Consider the following 11,574-nt stretch of genomic DNA (forward strand, 5'->3'; position numbering starts at 1 on the left):
AATATATAGCCTATTCAGTGCTCAAGCGCACATATAAAGCTTGCAAAAGTAATGGCCATGAATGTATCGGAAAAAATAGCAAGGAGATATTTTAATTATTTATTAATATATATAATAAGCGAGTGATTTCTGAGTGGATGTCAGCTGAGGATGTTGACGATGCTGACTCGCCATCTTTCAGAAAGAAATGCACCTTTAATATGGATTACATAATGAGAGAGTTTCTGTCAACTTCAGAAAAGGAAAAAAAGGGACAACTGTGATTCTTTATAGGAAAACAAGGGACAGAATAAGGGACGCTTAAAATATTTGTACTGTAGTATATGTAATTTCCATACCTCCATTATGTGTATAAAAGGTGCATTCTCAGAAATAATACCAACTGTTTTACTTAACTAATTTGCACAATAATTCTAAAAAGAAATTTAATGTCATACAAAAAACATAACATTTCATAACGTGCCACAACGTGTCACACATTACACACAAACCATCGGCCTGAGTTAATTGTACCATTATAGAATTGTGACTGCATAAGTGGTATAGGTGGATATACCATAAAATTACATACATTCACTCTAAAAACTGCTGGGTTAAAAACAACCCAATTTGGGTTATTTTGGCAACCCAGCGCTGGGTCAAAAAGGGACGAACCCAGCGCTGGGTTGTTTTAACCCAACTAGTTGGGTTATTATGTTTGACCCAGCATGCTGGGTTGCTTTTTTATGGTTTAAAATTACTACACTGCTAGGCTAAAATGAACCCAAATCGAGCTAGACATTAAACCTACAAATCTTGTTCATTTTAAAATCACTTTTACACAGAATGACTATCAAAAGGTAAATATTTATTTAAAACAAGAGAAAAGTCAAAAGTAACATGCATGTAAGAAGAAATGCAGAAAAGTATGGCATTAACAGCTACAGAGTTTATAAATGAAGCATTGAACATTTGTTGAATATATCTTTTAAGATCAAATTTGACTTTTTTGGTACATTTTATATATTGTATAAAAATATTATACGAAAACACTATTATATAATAGTTGTACAATTAGTTAATAGTCAAGTTCTTTACAAACTATTCAGGCATGACAGTAAATAAACCACAACATTAACACTGATATTATAACATTTATCAGAAACATATGTGTGAAAGAATGTGAGCATGTGTATGAATGACAGAGTGTAAACTCCATTTCTACTAAACAATAACACAGAACAAGCATTTAACATTTTGTTTTTACAAATTATACACTTACAGTTTGTTTCATAGTCCATGAATACAGATCAGACACTGCTGCCAATTTTCATGATCTCTTTAGCATAATTGATGTAGTCATGAAGAAGCCCCATCAGCACAGCAAAGGCATGTGACATCTTTTACATTATCCAGGGCAGCCTCCTCCTTTAAAACCTCTGTTGGATCAGTTTAGAGGAAATTACATTCTCCTCTTTGACCAGCATTCATCTGTAAATATGACATAAGACACTCACTGATGTTACATTAAAAGCACCTCTTCCGTTCAGTAAAAGAGCTATTTCTGAGGCGAAATCCGCGCCCACGTATTTTTCAATATAAGCTCTTTTCGGAATATTTCCGCCTTCCATGAAATCTCAAGATACTACCGGACTCAAACAATGAATGATGACTTTACATTTTTAATCTTTACTTACCATAAAGCGTCTTTCACTCGCACTCGCTTCCATCTGAAGACGCTGAGAAAATGGCGGCTTCTCGCACTGGTGTCACCCGATGTTAACGTGACGTGCGTGCTCTCTTTCACGTCCACGTTCCCAACCCAGCACCGCTCGGTTATAGATCAAGACCAATTTTCAACCCAAATTGGGTTAAAACAACCCAACGTCCTCACACAGTGGTCTCAACCCAGCATTTGGGTTGAAAAAACAACCCAGCATTTTTTAGTGTACATACATATGGCATAAAATTTGAAAGCATAACAACTGAATGTCTAGGAAACGTCAGGTAGAAATCACATTCCGCAGGGGGCCCCGCCACGCAATTGCATAGGTTGCATGGTGCCTAAACATGCTACTGGCTGGATGTTGGGCTCATGAACAATAATCACATTCTTTGCATTTGCCCAAACTGATTTGGTGAAATTAAATGCTGACGATGAAGAGAATTGCCTTTAAAGCGAGTCCCGCTCACTGTGAAGCGGGAGCGACCAGCTGGCAGAGGATTCCACTTGGTCTTAAAGCCTTCCTCGAATGGCTATGTTCACAAATAAAACAATATGTCCAAAAAGAATGTTTAATCATCAATTTAGAGTTTGTTATTCTTATGGTCTAGGTGGTCATATGACGTATGCCTGCGGATACGGGACAAACTGTGTTCTGTATATATTTAATCCGGAACACTTCTTTGATGCCTTGAAAGAAGCCTAATACGGGACAATTCCGTATTACACAACCTTTAACAATCTGTCTGTCACGGACACAGACCATTCTTTTTCTGCGATTAACCACTAATAAAATTTTAGCTGACTTAGCTTAACATGTAGTTGACTATTGGGGGGCAGCCCTACAATTAAAGCACATATCAGAGCAGTTCTCCATTCACATATTCTATTGGCTACCTCTCTATTGCATGGATGCAAGCTGCACTTCACACCTGCCTCTGTTAGTCGATGCAACAGAACCAACCCAAACAGAGTGTTTTAGTTGTTAATAAAGTCTTTATCATTATTATATTTGACAGACTATTGAATAGCTATAACTGTATGCAGACTTTGAGCCTCACTATGTTTCTTCAATAACATCTTGTGGTGGTGGTTTAAATCTAATGGTGTATGTCACAGAATATTCAGTTTTCACATGGTTAATTTTTGTTAGATCATCACAGAAACCCTGGGATATATCTGACATATGTTAGAGAATGACAAGCATTGGAATGGCATCGTATTAGCTTTTCCTCCCTTGGGCTGCTCTCATCTTGCTCTGTATGACCCTTTTTCCCAGCATGCATCACCCCTCCTAGCTTCCTGTCCTGTGCCAGGCTCTAACGCCAGCCGTAACTGTGCGGTGTACTGTAATCCTGCAACGTTTTGACAGCTGTTACCATTGAGGAAGTGGGTGCAACTAGAGCAAAGGCTGTAGAAAAAATACCAACCTGACACACACACAAAATCAATCTGTTTCCTACGTTTTCATCGTTTTGTCTGCAAAATCCCACAACAGGGTTGATGTGGTCAAGAAGGGTGGGAAAGTGAGATAATCTGTCAGTTAAAACGTCCTTGTGTGCTGAAAACAACAAGTACGTAGCAGGCCCCTCACTAGTCTCCCATAGAGCAGAAGTGTGTAGTTGCCCATTCCACAGAAGCTTTGTGCTGAGGCATGTTTCATTCTGCCTGAGGTTGGATGTCAATTCAAGGGCTACGAGGTGAAGAAGCCACAGAAATGGAAGAGTTTGCACTGCAAGTTGAACAATGTTTACACAGTTAGTGCTTCTAGGCAACTACGAGGGATTGTGGAGAGAGCACAGATCAGTCAACTATTACAGTTACAACCACCAAATATATAAGATCTATATTTTACTCCCTCTGAGGAAAAGTTCATGATGTGCACACGTGTTTCAGAAACTGGCTCATAGTGTATATGGCATGATGCAACGTTTTTTAATGTATGAGCAAACAAGGTCAGCAGTAAAGTAAATGAACAATACTTTGATGTTTTGCTCTACAATGTAAATTATACACACCGATAACGAAAATGTGAATTTTGAAGTTTGATATTAAAAATGTATGTTTGTAATAAGTAACCACATAAAAACTTTTGGGTTGCTGGACGCTGTAGAGCCAAACATCCAAGTATCGCCAAGTTATGTTTACTACAGACCTTATTATTTTACTCATGAATTTAATAACCTCATTATAAAAATCCATAGGAAAATCTTGAGGGAACCCATGGTTAAATTTATATATGAAGTCTGTATGTACATTTGTCATATGAAGTAAAAACCTAAATAAAACGTATTAGAAATTGGAACAATTTCATATATTATCATGTATATGTAACACAAACAAATGTGTATGCTTATTTATGTGTAATACATTTTTGGACAAAATCTGTCAATATATGTTGATATTATATAAGTAAGTAAAAGATTGACTTTTTTTGGATTTATGTTTTTGGTGTGTTTGCCTTTATTGCCTTAGGACAGTATAAACAGAGAGGAAGCAAAGTGGTGGCGATGAGGGGATGGGATCGGGAAAGGTCCTCAAGTTGGGACTCAAACTCAGGTCGCCAGAAGTGCAACCGTGCTACATCTCAGAGCGCATATATTTCTGTATGGGTAAACAGGGGTAAATGCCATCCATGCATTTTTCAAGCTCTAAACAGGGGTAACGAAACTGAACTCAAAAGAACCAAAACACAGATATGTGACATATGTCTGGTCTACAGAATGGCAAATATAAAACAGCGTTAAATAATATCTCAGTGCTAAAGCTTTCACTGCATCCTAACCAGCCACAAAATTTCCAATGACAAATATTTTGGCTGTGCACCATTTTAAATCATATTTAATAATTAAAAAATGTGATGAAGTTATTCATAAATTCTGACACAGGTAATTAAATTCAGGAAAAAGACAATCATAATAAATGAACAAAATAATCTATAAATAATACATTTATTAGGGTTAAGGTGAAGGCGGTGATCTCTAATTCAGGCTAAGATGTTTGAAAGGCAGGCAGAGATATAAGCTTAGATTAAGTTGTCAGACTGAAATGACAGGTAGTCGAGCAAAGGAATACAAGCATGGTATTCTGTTAAAGATAAGTAGAGATTTAATTGAAAACAACTCAAATAGTTTTTGAAATGGGTGGTAGAAGTGAGACAGGTTTCCTTTAGCACAAGATTGTGATAAATAAATAAATCCATCTATAAATAATACACAAAACATGTGTTTGTTGCATTGACGCACATACTTGCACAGCTAGGGAAAAAACTTTGAGAGACCATAGCTGGATTTCAAATAAAATGAGACAAACATGAAGTGGATTTGTCCTTTGGGCCTCAGGTTCTGGCAGATCTTACATGCTTGTGTTTGCAGTGGGTGAATCAGTCACTTTGCCAGCAGAGGTGCAGGGTAATGTTGTTTTTGGCGGCCTGTTTTAATTTTAGTTTTAGTCTAGTCTTTGTGTGAAGCTGTCATTTTAGTTTTTTTTGGTCAACGAAAATGAAGAGACATTTTAGCATAGTTTTTATTTTGTAAACCACATTTAGTCTCGTTTTTATTCGTCAACAATATTGCATTATACATTTAATTATAGTCATCGTCACATGACCAGCATTTACGTTGCGTCTCGTCTCGTTTTCGTCACGTGATAAAGGTTCGTTGACAACGATATTTAGTCATAATTTTAGCTGACGAAAGCAACACTAGTGCAGGGTTAGCAACATTTTAATCTAAAAGGAAATTCCATCTAGTACTCCATTTTTCATCCTAATCTCAGAAGTACAGTGGTAAAAGTCTAAATAGAAATTTGTGTAGAACTGTGTGTGCTGCACATTTCATTAATTACCAGTGTGCAATATTTTATTTTTTGAAATCGAAAATATACTTAGCTCAGTTCCCTACATTTCCCTTGATGTCATTCACTAACCTTGTAATTCACAAATTTTGGTTAAAAACTATGCATTTTTTATGCTGCAATAACGGTTCATCAATAAATTTGCATGCAGACATGTAGAATGCGTTAAGCGTAGAATGCGTTGGTGTGCAACCCCTTGAAGTCTAGAGACCTAGAGATGCCTAGAGACTCTCTAACCCGGCCCAGCAATGTTATATCAACAAGAAAATTGGGCCAAACACAGATCCCTGTAGCACTCCCGACCAGAAATGAAGGTGGATTGGTTGTCATCTGTAGGTTATTCTGTGAAAGACATGCAAACATGATATGCTGCAATAACGGGTTATCAATAAATTTGCATGCATTATTTTTTTTCTAAACTTGGGACAAAATTTATAACCACTTGTATGCCGAAATCACTCCTGGTGACTTTTATGTCATTTCCAAGTTAACAGCCAACAAAGTCTGGGGTTTGAAGATGCAATATCACCAGAAATGGAACACTTTGAGGTCGGAAATGGGCAGTATTAACTTGAGTATTTCCACTTCCAACTTTGTCTGGTTTCAGCATGAACACATGAGTGGAAACTGTCCACTATGGTGAATCAGGTGTCTGTTATGTGTGTTGTAACACTCTGGAATACCTTTACAGAGAGGGCAATGATTTTTTTCCATGTCTACAGGTGGCTATCATATGTAAAAAGCTAGACAAGACAAGGAACAGTAAATAGTAAAGAGTAAAGAGTGCTAAAGGAAATATGGTCCTCAAAATGACAGCCATAAATCTCTCATGAACCCATTTCGAAACACAGAGGAAAAATAAGGGAGCTTGGCGTATCTTACTTGGCCAAGGCACAAGAAGATATTTAAAAGATAGAGGTCAGTCCCCATAGCTCCTACATTTTCTTCTCAGCCATTCTATGTCTCAATGTTTATTCACTTACCGAATTTTTGTGTTACGATTTACATAATAGTGAGGAACCACTACCACAAAATGAGATTACAGACCACCTAGATCAAAATCATGTGGTGTTTCAAAAACACTCACAACACTTGGGTGGATAATTTGGTATAAAAGAAAAAAGTTATATCAGCTGATATTAAATATGAGCAAAGTAACATTTAAAATAATATTGTCATTAAATTTGTGGTTAATATGAGCTGCCGAGATTGTGTGGAGTTCTGTCTAAAAGGCAGAAAGAGATATGAGCTTATATTGTGAAGTTGTCAGGCTCAAATGACAAGTAGTGTTGTGTATCATGCCAGAAAAAAGTTACAGAAAATGCCTAGAGACGCTATAACCCGGCCCAGCAATGTTATATCAACAAGAATATTGGGCCAAACAAAGATCCCTGTGGCACCCCAGACCAGAAATGAAGGTGGATTGGTTGTCATCTGTAGGTTATTCTGTGAAAGGCATGCAAACATGATAATCTCTTAAAAATCTAGAGAGTTTACTGAAAACAACTCTATAGTTTTTTACATGAAGGGACAGAGACAGGTATGCAGTTTTTGACTGCTGAAGTGTTGACTTTTTGAGCACAGGGTTACCTAAGCCTGCATAATTATCATGGTATCTCTTTCTTGTTCCGTTCTCTGCCTTGTAGAATGAAAGATGCATGTGGAAGTATACCCTTACAAAAAATAAGTTTATTCAGGTGTGCTATTAGTATACTTCTTTTAAACTAAAATAAGATGAAGTCCAATCCTAGGACTACTGCATAGGCGAGGGCTTTGGAGGAGAGAACAGCAGCCCATAAAATAAAATCCTTCTTGTAAAGTGTAATCTGTAGATTTATCATTCCTAATTGAACTTCTGCTTTACCATTGGCCAAATAGAGCAGACCAAGGGATCAAGGATGGAGATTGTCTGCTGGGGCAAGCTCTTTCCAAAGACTCATCGGCCCTTTCCAGATGCCGATACTTATGTGGGCTACTAATTTTTGAGTTACAGCAATGACGTTTGGGGTTGAGGATGATTTGGTTGTAGTTGTGGAAGACACAGTGTTGTTGAAAGCTGACTACCTGGCTTCAGAGTCATCTAAAAGCCTTTCAGGTTTGGAAAATGTTAACTTAAGGGGGTCACTTTTGACAATGGGAGTGAGGCATTTGTCCAGTCACTGAAGGTGGAGGTAGTGGGAAATAGTGCTGGCACACTGTTCTTATGTAAAGCTGTCTTTTCTTTTTCTTGCATTCTGAATCGGTCCACCTGTTCAGTTTTAGACTCCTTCAGTATCGATCCTGCTAATTGTTCAACTGGAGCTATTCCATCATGAAGAGCACCCCAGAAACAAAGGTAGACATAACTTTTTGGAGTTCATCTGAAATCATAATTTTGATTGCTTTAGTCATTTGATCAGTCTCTGCCTTATCCTGTTGTTTGTTTGCTGCTATAAATGTTAGAACCTGTCGTTGATTGTCCTCCATTTTGTCAGCAAGACTGGTAATTTGGCACTTGTGTTGGGAGGAAGTTGCCTTCAGCCCCTGGGTAAATTTACAAACTGCTTTCCTTTGTTTTTCCAACAATGTATCCCATTTTCTTTGTAATTGTTGTCACATGAGTTAAGAGTACACCAGGCAGGTCCTGCTGTGCCAAAGAAGATGGATAAGAAGATTCAGAAGATGTGCATTGCTGCATGTGGTCTGGATCCTGTTCCCAGGTAAGGGTTTACACTGGAGTGCTGCCAGTTAGTACTGAGAAGGCAAACTGCACATGGGTTCCTGGATGGATGGAGCTGGAAAGAGTAGGAGTGTAAGGGAAGGTGGAGATGCAAGGTGGAGGAGGTTCAAACAGCTCTAAACAAATATGATTACTTGTGGATTATTGTTATGTTTTATCAGTTTGAATTTGCATTCTGACAGTACCCATTCACTGCAGAGGATTTACTGTTCAGCAAGTGATGGAATGCTAATTTAAAATCTGTTCCAATGAAGATACAAAGTCCTCTACATTTTGGATGGCTTAGTAAATTTTCAGCAAATTTAAATGTTTAAGTGAACTATTCATTTAATGTTAGAACTTGACAGCACATTTCAGCACCAAAGACATTAAATGCTCTTCAGCTGGTGTACGAAAGTCGAGCACACAGCATAATCAAAAAAAAAAAAAAAAAGAAATAGATAAAGAAAAGAAAAGAAAAAGCAAAGAAAGATTATTTTTAAAAGAATAGGTCCTTTTTGAGTAAATAGGGTTAATGCCAGAGAATCCTCACCCTCTGATGAACAAATAATGGCAAATGTTGATGACTAAAATAAAAAAATAAAAAAAAAAAGAATTTCAGAAAATGTACTTAATTGTGTGTCCATGATGCGCTTGGTCCTACAAGATGCATTCATAAACAGTAGACTCATAAAGCACAATAATTCATTTGGATATGATAGCGGTATCCCATTCCCAATAGGACTTTTGTGATTTCACATTCCAGTGGTCTCATGGGCTTACTTCCCACCACCCTAATATAAACTGTGAATCAGAGAAAGATAAAGGGCACACTAACAGGCTACATCATGCACAGTTTGGCTTGTAAAGATTCTCCAGCTGTCCAGTGGATTAAGTTTAGTGATTAAAAGATTAAGCCTCATGGCACCGTGGCTGTAGCAGGCACCTCTGGCTCAGGGATGGGCTGGTACCTTCCCCGTCATCAGGTCAGACATTCTAGACCCTCTGGTCTATTCTACCAAGAATGGATTCTGTCTATTGGTATTTTGAGTGAAACGTTGCTTCAGTGATATATTAATGTTCGTCGAATAAGGGATTATTAACAGAGATGAAAATCTGTTAACAACTGTACCTGTTTAACAAAATGTTTCATTGCTATTGCTTTTATTTGTTGGTTGACAGCCTAAGAATAGCATAAGCTAATGCAAATGATATGTTTATCTTGTTGCCCATAATCTGATGCCAGTAAACCCTATGAGGAAAGAATTTGGCCTTTTCTTGTTAAAACAAATCTCACCTCACAAATGAGGTTTAATATTTCTCTACTTGCTTCTAAGTGATGATGTGATGTGTCATTTAAGATGATAAATGGTAATTGTACAGGCTGATCTGAAAGTCAGTGCTCAGGAAGCACTCTGGGTTCTTTGTATCTCTTTACTCAAATGTTGGTTCAAATTAGGTAACTGGAACCCGAATGACATTTGGGATGACAAACAGAGTGACACACCGATTCTGTGTGTAGAAGTAGACATGCACGCGCACACACACACACACACACACACACACACACACACACGAACCCAAATGGGTCTGTGCCATCAACAACAAAGTGTCATCGCCTGGAATGAAGAATTCGTTTGAAAGTCCTGATGAAAGCTACTCATACGGTGAATGATTCAGCCAGACCTTACAGAAAAAAAAGAAGTTTATTCAAGTGTGCTATTAGCATTCTAAAATAAGAGAGAGTATACTTTCAGTCTACTTTTCATGTACTAATCAAAGATATACTTATAAGTATACTTGACTCGAATTACTCTTGGACAAAAACAGCTGATAACAACATTGAATTTTTAATTTTACTTATCATAAACTCTCTCTCTCGTTTCTTAAGAGGTTGGGAAAAAGGTGCCTTCTCATGATCTTGTTTACTCCTGGCACATGTGTACCCAAAATGAAGACTCAGAAGTCTACACTGTGAAAAATGATTGTGATTTTAACAGTAAAAGACTGTAAAAATGCTACAGTAAAAACCTGTTAACTGATTAGCAGTAAGTTTCCATACTATATTCAGTGAATAAATGTAATTACATTGAATGTAATTTTACAGTAAAATACTGTTAAAAATACGGTTTTTGGAAGTTAAAAAGAAAAAGTAATTGTATAATTTACAGTGACAAACCGTAAATTGACACTCCCAGAATTCCCTGAATGACACTTCATATTTGATGTTTTTTTTTTTGTTGAAATACCATGTTTCTTCTTTGTTTTTTCTTATCAGTTGTGTACATTAGGGTTTAATCTTACATCTAATGTTGTTAAATGAATGTTTATTGCATTATTTCAGTATCATGTGTGTCACCATGATGGGGTTTAGTGTTTGTGTGAATGACACTCTGCACCTTCTATATATAAGTATTGCCCTCGTAGAAAAGCTGTTTGTGATCAGCTTTGGTTCATCATGTGACTTTCTCATCACCCCCAGTTTTTGGTGGTTATCAGTGCATTACAATGGTTCAAAATAGATGTTTGTACTTCAATATGTTGGTTTATTAACATTACATCAGTTAATGAAATACGGTATTTTACTGTGAATTTAAGTTAAGTCTGTAAAACCTAAAATGTTGCTACCATATTTTTTACGGTGAAGTTCTGGCAACCACAGCTGCCGGTATTGTACCGTAAATGTCACAGATTTTTTTTTTACAGTGTAGTAAACTTGTAGTAATCATTTTTAATAATTTAGTAATAAAATAACATTTAAACATGTTAAAAATTTTAGTGAACAAATTTTTCACAGGTGTCCACTTTAAAGTAAACTTTAACAGGTTACTAATATTAACAACTCATGAATAAACAGTTCAAAGATGTCCACTTTACAGTACATAAAGGTGCTCTTTCACAGGTTACTAAAAAATTATAACTGATGAAAAAAATAGTTAACTGGTGCTCATTCTACATTTAGGTCCACAGGTAACTATTATCAGAAGTCCGGACATAAACAATTCATTAATAAAATATCACAAATAAACAAACTATGGTCACACTTTTGCATTTATGAATTGCTGTGGAAAAACATTATGACCCGAAATCTTTTTACAGAGGACCATAACACCTTAAGAGTAGCACCTGGTAAGCAATGAGATACCATGAGATATTAGAATAATGTGAAAAAACTATGAAACACCCTTTGATCTTTCTGTAACAGTATATTTTGCAACATAATTTAATCATGAAACCAACAATCATGAATCTGCCTTCAAATCAATATATATATATATATATATATATATATATATACACACACACATACACACACATA

The sequence above is a fragment of the Sinocyclocheilus anshuiensis genome, unplaced genomic scaffold (assembly GCF_001515605.1).
Source record: "Sinocyclocheilus anshuiensis isolate Anshui unplaced genomic scaffold, SAMN03320099.WGS_v1.1 scaffold723, whole genome shotgun sequence".
Taxonomy (NCBI): Eukaryota; Metazoa; Chordata; class Actinopteri; order Cypriniformes; family Cyprinidae; genus Sinocyclocheilus; species Sinocyclocheilus anshuiensis.